The sequence below is a fragment of the Plecotus auritus genome (genome assembly GCF_963455305.1).
Source record: "Plecotus auritus genome assembly, chromosome: 8".
Classification (NCBI taxonomy): domain Eukaryota; kingdom Metazoa; phylum Chordata; class Mammalia; order Chiroptera; family Vespertilionidae; genus Plecotus; species Plecotus auritus.
Genome location: NC_137782.1, coordinates 84,190,420 through 84,204,478, shown reverse-complemented (window position 1 = coordinate 84,204,478; position 14,059 = coordinate 84,190,420). Strand labels below are relative to the sequence as shown.

General features: G+C 44.4%; 1 pseudogene across 1 annotated transcript; it reads left to right on the top strand.

The window, feature by feature from the left end:
* Positions 1-3,632: 3,632 nt before the first annotated feature.
* On the top strand, positions 3,633-4,221 carry LOC308256600 (thiamine-triphosphatase-like; annotated as a pseudogene). The gene has a single exon. The product of its transcript is annotated as a thiamine-triphosphatase-like (transcript).
* The last annotated feature ends 9,838 nt before the right edge of the window (positions 4,222-14,059 follow it).

Here is a 14,059-nt window from a genome sequence, read left to right as displayed (position 1 = left end):
ACATGTCTAACTTCTTTCCATTCCCTCACAGTCCCTCCCACATGTCCCTTCCCTCTGTCCTTCCCTCTGAGATAGCTTTTCCAATGATGTCTGGACCCTTTGGTTTCTCACATCCATCCCCCAGCAGATCAAATGAACAAGTATTTGCCGTGTGCTTCCTTGGTTCTACACTTGCACACCAAATTTGTTCTTGAATCTGACTTTTAAAAACTTTCATGATTTCTCCAAAGTAATCAGGTCCTTAAATTCTATGTAGTATCTTTAGAGGATTTCAAGCAAAATTGGCCTTTATCACACTTACACTTTTGCTATGACACACTCTGCCATGTGAAACTCCTTTGGAAAAGGGAAAAACTAAAATCTTGACTGATACTGAGGTTTTTAAGTGTTACTTAGAAAATCAATAATAGGTAACAGTATACATTGAGGATTTTTGGTTACAAGTAACTAAAAGGAATTACATCTAAGTTATGTCTGAGAGAAGAGCAGGAATTTATTTGGGGACATATCATGTAGCTCACAGCCTGGATGGAAAATTAGAGAATTATATGGAAACAAAACAGGACTCAGGGTAGAATGTAGAGAAAGACAATGGAGACAGCAGGGATTAATTGATCGCCTCCTCTGTATGCCTTTGTAATGAATAAATTCTAGCATTTTTCCCCTGGGTGCATCTCTGTTAGAGTCAGCATGGCAGAAGTAAGAGTCTGGCTCAAGTTGGGTTCTTGGCCAGCTCCTTGATTTGTTATAAGACAGTGGGAAGAACAAATTGGGAGAAGGGACTTCAAGGAACTCATCTGCTTCCATGGAGGGAGAGGAAGTAGCTAGATCTTCCCTCATTCTAGGAAGACATACCATGGAAGGTGGGTAATTCCTTGGAAGGAATTCACTCCGGGCGTTGTTAGGAAGGAGACATATTGTGGGCAATCATAACCAAAACTGACATATGTCTACTGGAACAGGACATTAGGCTTTCCAGGTGCCCTCGCACACACCTATGTAAAGGGTTAACTCTACTTTATGAAGCATCAGCATCCAATTGACAAAGCCTGAGAAAAGAGCTCCAGCTCTCCCTAGCTAATGCTGTCCATGGGAACTTCTTTTGTATCCTCTGGGTAATGAGCACTACACTGACCACTAGAATGGCATATTGGGAAACTAGATATGGGTCTGTGACTATACATTGAATGGAAGAGGCAAATGGACAAAATACACAGAGAAAGCAAGTTAAAAAGCATTAAGGCAAGTTCAGGGCAGGTGTTAGACTCCCCATGAAGAAGGGAGGAGAATCAAAAGGGGCTTCTTAAGGATTAGTGCTAGAATTTTTAGGCGAGAAAGAGATTCAAGGTGGTGGCTGGCCACAGTGAAGGGTGTGTGTACTATGGTGTGGGAGACTGGGGATACGTCACAATTCCAAGAATAGTGACTTGGCAGAAAGGTAGGGTTTGGGTTGACTTAATGCTATGCTCTCATCAGGATAATGGGAAAACCAATCATGAGGCAAGGAGTTACCAGAAATTCAAGCTGTGCTGAATCAGACAAGAAGCACAAGGTCATTGCATCTCATCAACTCAAGCAAATTAGAGGAGCCCTCTCGCTTTACAACTTTATAAGATTCTCAGACATAGGAATGTAACACCCTCTTGTTGTCCTAAAACTGGCCATTTGAGGCAGCTACAATAAAATCATAGTGTTCATCATCCCTCTACTCCCCAACCTTTCCCCCAAAAAAGAAAAAAAAACAAAAACCCATATAATTGCTGATATTACTATTTTGTGTGCTGGATGAGTTTCCAAAAACAATAACAATTAATTTTCTTCGGTGGTGTTAGCCAAAAAAGCAGTGTGGTGCCAGGTTTCCATGATCTTCTTAGATCATCTGGCATCAGGAACAATGGCTGTGAGAAACAAGCCCTTGGAGGACAGTAAAGTTGTGCTATAACCCCAACGTTAGAGATTTCATATCTTGGCCATTCGACATCACAGCAGGTAGAAAATCTAGGATGGAAAATGTCAGGCGTGATACAAGTTTCCTCCGCAGAAATATTGCCTCAAAATAGCTGAAATCCTTAGAGATGTTTTCAGTGTAAAGCTTCAAAAACACACTGGCCTTGGCTTCGGACAGATGCCTTCTTGACGCTGCTCCAGACATATTTAAGAAATGGGTCTAATTTTGAAGGATATAGTTGGGCGGCCAACCAAGGCCTAAAAGTAGAATAAGTTATCCTGATTTTATGTAAAAAGAATTTTAGAAAAATAAATGCAGCCAAAACTATGAAATTTCTGAAGGCATTTACACTGATCTGTCAGTTCTTAAACAGGAGGTTTAGGCCAAGTGAGAGAGATGAGCACGCTGTGTGACTTGGGGTGTGAACTCCCCTCTGAGTTATTTCTAGATCATTGCTGTAAAGAGGATGCTAAGTGTGATGGACACAACTCATCTTGACTGCTAAATCCCTTGAAAATGTCCCCTTAAAAGTAGCATTAACACTAAAGTTTGCCAGCAAACAAGATAGGTTTATCCTGCTTCTTGAAATGAGGAGCTAATATCACTTTTTTTTTTCTAAGCTTATTTTTTCTCATTTATCTTTTCTAAACAGAGTGCTATGAAGAGTAAGCAGTTCATTTGTTGGGTGGTAGTCAAGTATGAAAAAATGGGGAACTATCTCAATAAAGTGTAAAAAATAACTTTAAAAAATAACAAGAACAAAAATAATGAAAACTAATGTAGTCCCTTCATTGAGTACCTCCTAAGGAAAGGAACAATGCTGGCCTTTGAAAAGAATTTTAAAAACAAGTACTTAAAAGAAGCTTAAATACAGATAATGAAATAAAGTGTGTTTGTGTGTGTAAAAACATCAACAAGTACCAAATGCAAGGTAAAGATTGCTACCATTTACCGGGTGCCTGCTGAGAGGCAGGTTCCATTTTACACGCATTAGTGGTTTGTAACATTTGCCTGTTGTCAGAGCTGCATCCAGGCTCTCCTGGCACTGGGTTCCTATGAATGCCAACCCACCTCACTGGCAGCCCCGAAATTCTCCGCTGGGGACTTCGTCTGGCTACAGGAGCATGCTCAGCCCTTCACTGGGCAGTTTGTGTGAGCAAGGAATTAACACCCCTTAGGAGCAGCCCTCTATTAACAATAAACAAGAGCTGGTGGGCAAAAATTAAAACAAAAACAAAAAACTTGCCCAGCCTTTCCTTTCTATCTCCAAGAGGTAGACAGCTCTAGAATAAAGTGATCTACAAGGTGAAAGTAGATCCCTCCTAATTACCTTCTCACAGGGCCTGGCCCAGGCAATGACTGGTTGATATGGAGATTGGAAACACAGGGCTTGAGCGGGGAAAGGTTGGGTGTGAGGAGGACAGCACAGGGGAATGGCCTTGCTCCTGGCCCACTGCGGAGGTCCCAGACCTTAAAGCCTAGCAGGCCACTCTGGCCTGCGTGGCAGCGGCATCACTACATTGGACCTAATATGACCGCTCCCGCTGGTACTGGCCCTGTGCGCAGAGCCCGGCAAAGGTCCAGAGCTAAGGACTGTTCCTGGCATTCCTTGTGGGCACGGCCTGAGGCTCTGACCCCCATCTCCAGGTCCCATGAGAGGGAGATCTTCGAGCTTTGAGGTAGTATGGCCCAGGGCTTGATTGAGATGGAGTGAAAGTTGGTTTCTGGACCCGAAACAGAAGAGGCTACAGGAGTTGGGAACACCCTGGGGCACTGGGCACCTTCAGAGACAGCTACTATGTCATCCCTGAGCTGAGCCTCATGCAGGCTGATCACTGCCTGCAACAGCGAAAACATAGTGGTTGGGAGCTCAAATGTGCTGGAACAGCAGGTGTTTCAACCCCACACTGAATACATGGAACTCACAGTTCAGCCTTCAACTGTGGCCCAGGTCTAGGAGATGCTGGGGGCTGAGGATGTGGCTGCTGTGCTGAGCCACTAAGGGTGCAGGAAATGGCTAGTTTTGTGACTAGTTGTAGAGCCTAAAAACTGGGGCCACCCTGAACTTATAAAGAGCAGCCTCTGCTCAGGGTGGGCCTAGAGACCGCTGACTTTGGCTACTCTATAGGTGAAATAGAGGCCCAGGCGCGTGAGGAGACTGAGTCTCAGCTGCCCTAGAAAAGATGGACAAGCTCAGCAGCATGCGTGGTGTGCTGGCACAGGAGACAGCACCTGCCAAACTGATCCTGGACCTACAGCGCTTCTGGCTTTAGGACTATCAGCACCACAGGGAACTAAAGATCTGACAGTAGCCTGGGCCACAGTGTCACTTCCTCAACACCAGGGAAGAGAACTCTGAGCCTAATGAGGTTCATTCCTTTGCTCACTGTGCTTGTCCCTCTGGCTTTTCTTTCCATAGTGACTCTTCCCTACCCTCAGCTACCCTTCCTCCATCCCTCCCAGGCAGCTGTGTCTCTCCCCTGGCAGCTAAGTAGCCTCCATTGATTTCTGTTCATGTTTATAGGATTTCTGCTTAGCCATAAGCAATAGTGAAGCACAGAAAATCCCTTGCCACCCCCTGGGGCACTGAGTGGTCAATGCCACTGATTTTGCAGGTGGCTCCTAAATTACCTTACAACTGAGTTAGAGACCAGGGAAGGCAGCAGGATTTCCCTGCCTTGGGGTGTGGGGAATAGCGGCAGATTGAGGAAATGGGTAGGAATCCCTGTTGGAAATCTAGAAATTCTGGTTTGACTTTGTCACTGTGTCCTGTTCTGCCCAGATGGTAGAGTGCCTTCTGTGGGGTCAGATTTGCTCCCCAGTCTAGAGAGCAGTAGAAAGAAAAACCTCCTTTGTTGAAACAAGTTCCTAAGGCCAAGGAAAAATACAACTTCCCATTAAGACTTTTTCCCTTGTTGTTATCCATATATATTTTCTGCCTCAAATATATACAAATATGACTTTTAAAAAAAATAAAATAAAATGCAGCCCTCCTCTGAAAGGCCATCTGAGTTCCAAAGTTCCTCAAGCGGGGCCAACTTCATGGGCTTGCAACCTGGGCAGAAGGACCTCTCACTTGGTATAATAATCTGCTGTCAGCATCTTGAAATTCTAAATAATCTTATCTTTGAATTTGTGTTTTGTAAGTGAAGTCCATTGGGACAATTGAGCATGCACGTGAGCAAAGGAGATATTAGGTACAATATGGATGTTCTTTCTTTACCACCTCATTTGCATAAAGTGTTCTCAATACCCCATGAGCATAGAAGTCCAGTGAACCCACCTTGAGTAGGTGTTCAGCAAGACTCAAAGCAAATGAAACATTTCACATCTACACTTAAGTAAGTAAGGGTACATTCAAACCAGAACTTTCTTCAAATACAGAAAGAAGGCAATATTTTTCTAAGAACAATGGCATTATAAGAAACATGAATCTTGCCCTAGCTGGTTTGGCTTAGTGTATAGAGCATCAGCCTGGGGACCGAAGGGTTCCAGGTTCAATTCTGGTCAAGGGCATATGCCCGGGTTGCAGGCTTGGCCAGGGATGTGCAGGAGGCAGCCTATCAATGATTCTCTCTCATCATTGATGTTTCCATCTCTCTCCACCTCTCCTTTCCTCTCTGAAATCAATAAAAATATATTTTAAAAAAAGAAACATGAATCTCATTATGTTTTCTTATTGACCTTACTTCCCTGATATAGCCAACCATGTTCACAAATCTACTTTTCCTTTCCTTTCTACCTTACTCGGCATAAGCCAAAGTTAAAGAGTATTAGCAGAACATGCATGTATCAAGAAATAGAATCTAATGAACAAAATAAACTGATGAACAAAATATATCCAGAGACATAGAAGCATGGAACAGACTAACAAATCTCAGAGCGAAGGCAGGGGTGGGGCCGTGGGTGGGGAGACATTAACCAAAGAATGTATATGCATAACCCATAGACAGAGACAATAGTTTGGTGAAGGTCTGAGGGGGGGTAAAGGGGGGAGGTTGTCAATGGGGGAAAAAAGGGGACACCTGTAATACTGCAACAATAAAGATAAATTTAAAAAAAAGAACTTAACATTTGATCAAAGATCAGAAAAAGAAAAGATGACATAAATTAGTTTGTTGTTTTAAAAAAAGTGAAATAAAATCAAAATTTAAAAAGTTGAGTTAATTTTGTGCAGCATTTCCACTGTTAGGTAAGAACAAAATACATATGCATGCATGAGCTGTGAAATACAAAATGTGCATTTTAATGATTCTCTATATGAGTTAGATGCTCTTACATTTGCATTTAAAAATGGCAGTGCATAATATAATGATGAATGGTAAAATTCATGCTAATAATTTAAAACATTTTTTATTTAAATAAAAAATAAAAATCACCATGACAATTTGAGAGAGTACAGGAGAAAGGAAAAGTGTACTTTACTGTCATTGATGGCACCTTTTTCTGCTTTTGAACAAGAGGCTCACTTTCATTTTGCAATTGGCCTCACAAATTATGGACTCAGGTCTGCTCCCAGAGATTGACTGATGGCTCAGTTGCACCCTAATTGTGGACCAGTTTCTCCTTCTGCCTAGTTCTGCCCTCCGTATTTCCTTACAGGCATATCTCCTGAGAACATTCCCCCAAAATCCTTCCATATACAATTCTGCATTTCAGAGTCTGTTTCCCAGGAACCCCATCTAAGACGCTCCATCATAATTCTAATGTGAGGCTCCCCATCCTTAGGGAAATCCGTGGACAAGACTTGGTGGTCTGTTGTCAACCACAGCAAAATCTGGTCCCAGATCAGAGGGCTGTGTCAGAGGGTAGCACAGCATCAAGGTCTCGGTATTGAGGTATACATCTTTATGCAAAACTCTCCTGGACTTGGGATCCCTGAGAAGTTTTTTAAGCATTTGAAACATTTTTCCTTTGCAAAAGCTAAAAATGGCATCGTTTTTGTTTCTTAAATTGAGCTATTGTTTTTCAAATAGCAGAGGCTCCCACAGCTGTCCCTCTAGGATTCTGCTGGCAAGACTCTTCTTTCAGAACCTTACCCTCCAGGGCCTCTCAGGGTGACTCAGTTAAGTGGAGCCCTGGAGGTGGGAATGAAGAATGTGGGGGCAGCCATTCCCCTCCCCATTACACACAGGCAGAGCCAACACTGAGGCTGCATATGAAGCCAGGAGCTATTAGTCACGTGAGCCATAGCACAAAAAAAAGACTTATTGCTGGAAAAACAAAGGAAAGTTCAGATGACTTCTGGCCACTAAGTGAGGCAGAGGTAAAGAAAAAATATTAGCAAATGTTAGAAAGAAAATTATTTCTTTTTCACATTGAAAGGCAGATTGAATGAGAATTTTATGGAAATGTGTGTTACTCATCTCTAATAGCCTTTCATCTCCTCACCCCACACCATTTTGGAAATTTTTGCAAATCACACAAATATTATTTTGTTTTTTAGTTTTTGTGTTTAGTTCTTTCCCATAATGTTTAAAAATCCTATCTAATAAAAGAGTAATATGCAAATGGACTGTATCTCCGCTATACCCACAAGCCACACCCACCAGCCAATCAGGAGCGAGTATGAAAATTAACCCAACCAAAATGGCTGTGGCCACGGAGAGAGCATGAGGCTTGGGTTTCCCCAGCAATGGAGGAAGCCAAGCTTTTCCGCCTGCCCTGGCCTGCCTTGGCTTCCGCTTAAGGCTACAAAGTTTCAATTATAGAAGATAAATAAATACCAACAAAAATGACTGCGACCACAGAGCAAGCGGGAGGCTTGGCTCTGCTGAAGGCTAAAAAGTTTCAATTATAGAAGATAAATAAATCCCAGATACCAGGGCCTCCGCTTGGGTCACCGGGGGGCGGGGGCGGGGGGGCATGGCCAGCCTGCAAATCACCACAGGCCCCTTGCCCAGGCTGCCCCATGCCCCAAGTTAACCCCACCCTGATTCGGGACACCCTTCAGGGCAAACCAGCTGGCCCCCACCCATGCACCAGGCCTCTATCCTATCTAATAAAAGAATAATATGCAAATTGACCATCACTCCAACACACAAGATGGCTGCCCCCATGTCGTCAAGGATGACTGCCCCCAGGTGGACACAAGATGGCCACCACAAGATGGCCAGCAGGGGAGGGCAGTTGGGAGGAACCAGATCTGCAAGGGAGGGCAGTTGTGGGCCATCAGGCCAACAGAGGAGGGCAGTTAGGGGTGACCAGGCCAGCAGAGGAGGGAAGTTGGGGGCAACCGGGCCTGCAGGGAAGGGCAGTTGGGCGGGGCCAGGCCTGCAGGGGAGGGCAGTTAGGGGTGACCAGGCTGGCAGGGGAGCAGTTAGGCATCAATCAGGCTGGCAGGGGAGTGGTTAGGGGGTGATCAGGCTGGCAGGCAGAAGTGGTTAGGGGCAATCAGGAAGGTAGGAAGGCGAGCAGTTGGGAGCCAGCAGTCCTGGATTGTGAGAGGGATCCCAGATTGGAGAGGGTGCAGGCTGGGCTGAGGGACACACACCCCCGTGCACAAATTTTGTGCACCGGGACTCTAGTAATAATATAAATAAATAATAGAATTCTCCTCAAAGGCCTTTCCTTAACTAAGGTAATTAGCCCACTGAAATGATGCTTCGCCTGCTTGTCCCCAGTACTCCCACCCCTGTTTAGTGCCCCTTGTATGGCAGGCCCTGTGCTAGGAAGACACTGGGGATACAGTGATGAATAAAACAGGCACTTTTTCAGTCCCTACTGTTGTTTTTTAAAAAAAAGAAAAATCTAAATGGGGAGAGTATGTCCATGTAACTTTAGTGGAGTTGGCTGGTTTTGATGTTTTTAATAAAGCATAGAAGCTACAGTAAGAAAAGAACCTTAGAGAAAAGCTAAAGCATAAAGCATCTAGAGAAGGAAAAGTCATACTTTTTTAGGATTGCAGTATCACTGGAAAGGAACTTGCCCGGAGTGGGTCTGCCTCAGGTCAGCCTACAGTATGTGGGTTATTGACTTCATGCAGGAAAGATTTCACAGTATGAGTCCAGGTGGCTGTGAGAATACATTTATTAAAGTTGGGGACAGTGAAACAAAGGAGGGGCTTAGGATAGAAGAAGCAACAAGAGAACCTAGGCAGTGCTGCTTTGTCTCCCTAGAAACGTTATAGGGAAGCAGTGAGCCAAGGTGAAGCTGCTGTCAGCTCATTGGAGAGAGAGAAGAGGGGGCCTTGGGGACAGGTTTGAGGGTTTGCCAGAGAAAAGGAGGCATGCTCCAAGGAGAACATGCTGAGTCCTTTGTCTTAGGGGTTATGTCACCTCTCTAAAGGCAGGGATCTGAAGGGTGGCCCAGGAAGAGGATCTCAATGGAATATTTGTGGTTTCTACTCATTGGTCGGTACTAGGGCAACTGGTCATCGAAGCTGGCCCTGTTATCAGTTATATGGCCTCACTTCTGGTTTTGCTGCTTTTCTGGACCTGGAGCTGAAACACAACTGAGGCCCAAATGTCATCTTTAGTTTGACCAAAACTCTGTCTCCATGATCAGCAGACCCGAGGCTTTGTTCCTAAGATTATCTGATGCGAGTCAGAACCTCATTGTCTTTAGGGCCCAATACTAAAGGGAGTAGTCATGCCAGGCTTGCGTGAGTGTCATATGAGGCTCTTCTCCACCCTCTAAGGGCTCTGAAACCACATGACTAGTGATATGCTAGGGAAGGAAAGTTCACCTTAGAGGCAAGGTCCTTGCTTTCCCAGTTTTGCCTGTTGCTAGGCACCCGGGGCTTCCCCACCCCCTGGTGACCTTCTGTGTCCGGCCCATTGTCCTTGCTCTGTTCATGTCTGTCTGACTGCCTACCACAGTAGCAACTGTCAAAAATGTTTGTACACTTCTTAAAATTGTTCTTCATCTAGACCAGGGGTCCTCAAACTTTTTAAACAGGGGGCCAGTTCACTGTCCCTCAGACCATTGGAGGGCCAGACTATAGTTTAAAAAAACAACTATGAACAAATTCCTATGCGCACTGCGGGCCCGGGACGAGTCAGCTGCTAAGCAGGACAGGCAGCGGCACCTGGCAGGCCAGATAAATGTCCTCGGCAGGCCGCATGTGGCCCTCGGGCCGTAGTTTGAGGACGCCTGATCTAGACTATATATTTAATTATGGTTTTACAGAGTTTCATAAAGAATCTAATGTTCATCCTAATATATAAAAACCCTGGGTTGTAACGACCAGTAATAACAGGAGGCTGAACAACCAGAAGACAGTGCTGGCCCCGCCCCCAAGCAAGAGGTAAGGGACAATCAGGCAGGCAGGCAGAGGGGCTAGGGGTGATCAAGTAGGCAGACTAGCAGTTAAGGGTGATCAGGAAGACAGGCAAGTGGTTAAGGGAGATCAGGTAGGCAGACGGCCCCTCACCGGGCTGGCCCCACCCCCAAGCAAGCAGTTAGGGGCAATCAGGCAGGCAGGCAGAGTGGTTAGGGTTGATCAGATAGGCAGACCAGTGGTTAGGGGTGATCAGTTAGGTAGAGCAGCAGTTAGGGAAGATCAGGTAGGCAGACTGCCCCTCGCAAGGCTGGCCCCACCCTCCAGCAAAGAAAGTGGGAGGCCCAGGCCAGCCAAGCCATTGCACCCCAGACTATCGCCTGCAGAGGGAGGCCACCGGTGGCAGGGGAGTGGGGGCAGCACTGCACAGATGGCAAGCAGTGGCAGTGGTGGGGGTGGGGCCAGCTGCCTGCAGCCAGGGGAAGGAAAGCCCCGATAGTCCCTGATCTCAGGCCAGGCCTAGAAACCCTACCTGAGGGTTCCTGGATTGTGAGAGGGTGCAGGCCAGGCTGAGGGGCCCCCCCCTCCCCCAAATGCACGAATTTTCATGCACCGGGCCTCTAGTATTCATTATAAAAGAACTGAGTCACGATTTTTTGCATCTCTAATACCCATACTTACCAGTAATTGTTTTTTTAATAGAAAATAAGGCTAGTAAACCACAGAATAGTAGTGTTATCTGTTATCTTCCTCAGTCTAGGATAAGTAGAAATCCCTGTGTTAATAATTCTCAAAAAGTCAGAGTATAAAGTGCATCAGATGTATGGAAATTTTAAGGATAAACCTTAATATGTTAACGTTGGTTTTCTGTCATAGTGAATAGCTGGGTGATTTAATATTCTTCTTTACACTTGTCTATATTCTTTAGTTTTTCTTCAAGGAACATAATTCCTTTAATGTTAAGAGAAAAAAGATTTAAAAATAAAAAAGATGATTGTACATACACCATATGATCATGTCCATGTAAAACATATGCATAGGTAAAAATATCATCACTTGGGGGCAGGAAGAGGAGCAGGAGGACTATGAATAATTTTTTTTCTCTTCTGCTTTTCTTTTTCCAAACTTCTTATTTAAGCTAGGAATGTTTTAAGCTACAAGTAAGAGAAAACCCAAAGAACTGAGGCTTAAATCCTATGGACATAAAATCTTGAGTTAGCGAGAAATTTGTATGTAGGCAGGTTCTTCAGCTCTAAATGATGCCATCAGGATCCATGCCTGTGCACCACATCCCCACCTCCCATGTCACCTTCTTAAGTAGGAGGGAAAGGAAGAAGAAACAAAGCACTTACTCTTCCTATAAGTTGATCTCTTCAAGGAAAGCAATATTTCTCAGAATCTTCCAAAACATGTTTTCTTACATGCCAATAGCCAGAATCAGATGTTCAATGGTCATCCTAGGAAAAATTCTACTGACAATGTAGAAGAAGGTTCCATGATTGGTTTAGACCAGGCTTGTGATAAAATTTTTTATGATGAAGGAACAATTCCATGTCCACATGCTCCAATACTGTAACTGCTAATGATGTGTCCATTAAGCACTTGAAATATGGCTAGCATGACTAAAGAAATAAATTTTTAATTTTGCTTACCTTTCATTAATTTAAATTCCAATGATCCCATGTGGCAATTTATTGAACAATGTAGGTTTAGCAAAATCACAATTCATTCCCTCTCATCTAGGAGTTACATTAGCAAAACAAAGGAGTTTAAGAAGGCCTGATGTTGGACAAGGAATTGTGTCTGCCCTAATTCTTCATTAGTTTATATTGTAAATCTTATTTATTAACTTTTATTTTTAACAAAAATTGTAATGCTTTAAATACCATGGGTTTGAGAACACTGCACTCGTCTGCATCCCCAGAAATAGAACCAAGCTAAGTCACAGTATCGGAGGAAAGATGCGAATGGCTGAATATTGGGCAACCTGTTCAATGTTGATCTGTGAAAAATGCCTGATACATGTGCAATTGAATATTCATTCTCAACATAAGAAGGTGGCTATAGTGGGATGTTGGAGAGCTAAACATAAGTATGGGTTAGATGATTATAGTTTCATTTAGCATTATGCTTGTTTTAACCAGACCCATATATGTGTAAAGCTATGGCCCTCTAATGGAAGTTGGGATCATCTTCCTTTCTTGTCTATCAGGATAGCCTGTCCCTTCTCTGGAACATTTGTCACTATTTCTAACAGTGATGCTGATGAATGATGAGGATGAACACTCCCTTGTGGAAACCCATAGGCATAACTACTGGCTTTCATCATCACTACCTAAGTCAGAATTCCTATGTGGGTGTTAAGGTTCAGTAAGAACTGGAATTCCTCCTCCTGTCTAGAGTAGCAGATGAGGCCAGTTGGGTTTCTAAAAGCAGATACTAAGACAGAGTTTTAGATGAAAGGTATTATTAGGAATCCAAAACTGGGAAAGAAAAGAGTAGAAAAGCATAGAAAGGATTGGGCAGAGGAAAAGTCAAATTGTGGATTGTGGTACAGGTATGATAAAGCTTGACCACCTGGACAAGGACCTCTAATCTTCACGCATCAGGGAGAAATTGCCAGACTTTTTTTTTTTTTTTTGCAAAGTCACTAGATGCAGAATTCCCTGAGAAGGGGGTGAGCTCAGGCAAGGTTGCTCTCTGCAGCTGTGGCCAGCACTGAAGAAGCTGGAGACCCCCAATGCCCACACCTCCGCAGCTGGAAGCAAGTCCTTCTATGAAGAGGAGTTTGGGCATGACTATGAAAATTTCTTGTAGGTATCTTGATGGAGATGTAAACACAAACAGAAGTTTTCCAAATAGTTAATAAACTCATCTTTATGGTTGAAATTCAATGCATTTTACCAAACTGCCCACCTTCTAAGTAGGTCTGGAATTCCACTGTATGTTAACACTCAGGGTGATCAATCTGAGATTGGGTAGTTTTTGTTTTCTTTTTAATTTCTGATATTGTTATTGTTTTTTACTGTATTCATGTTCCAACTTGTAAATCTGCAATGTTGAAGAGACAAAATGGAATATTGGGTTAACTGCTTTTTTCCATCCTATTTTTGGGAATCTTTTAAGAAATATAACTCAATTTTTAAAGGGTGTGTCTTTTTCTTTTTCTTTTTTTCATTTTAATTGTTCTTTTCCCTTGGCTATTTTTATATGCACACTAGAGGCCCAGTGCACAAAATTCGTGCACAAGGGAGGGTGGTGTCCCTCAGCCCAGACTGCACCCTCTCCAATCTGGAACTCCTTGAGGGATGTCTGACTACCCTCTCACAATCCAAGACTACTGGCTCCCAACCGCTCACCTGCCTCTCTGCCTGATTGCCCCTAACTGCTTCTGCCTGCCAGCCTGATCACCCCTAACCACTCCCCTGCCAGCCTGATCGACGCCTAACTGCTCCCCTGCCAGCCTGGTCACCCCTAACTGCCCTCCCTTGACAGTCTGGTCTCCCCTAACTGACCTCGCATAGTTGCCCCCAACTGTCCCCCCCCCGAAGGCCTGGGTCCCCCCCAACTGCCCTTCCCTGCAAACCTGGTCCCCCCCAACTGCCCTCCCCTGAAGGCCTGGTTCCCCCAACTGCTCTCCCCTGTAGGCCTGGGTCCCCCCAACTGTCCTCCCTGCAGGCCTTGTCCCCCCAACTGCCCTCCCCTGAAGGCCTGGTCACCCACAACTGCCCTCCCGGCCATCTTGTGGTGGCCATCTTTGACCACATGGGAGCAGCCATCTTGTGTGTTGGAGTGATGGTCAATTTGCATATTACTCTTTTATTAGCTAGGATACCACATACTCTCAGCTGAGTGCAACTGTTGGAAGACATATCAGTTATAAGCCCGTG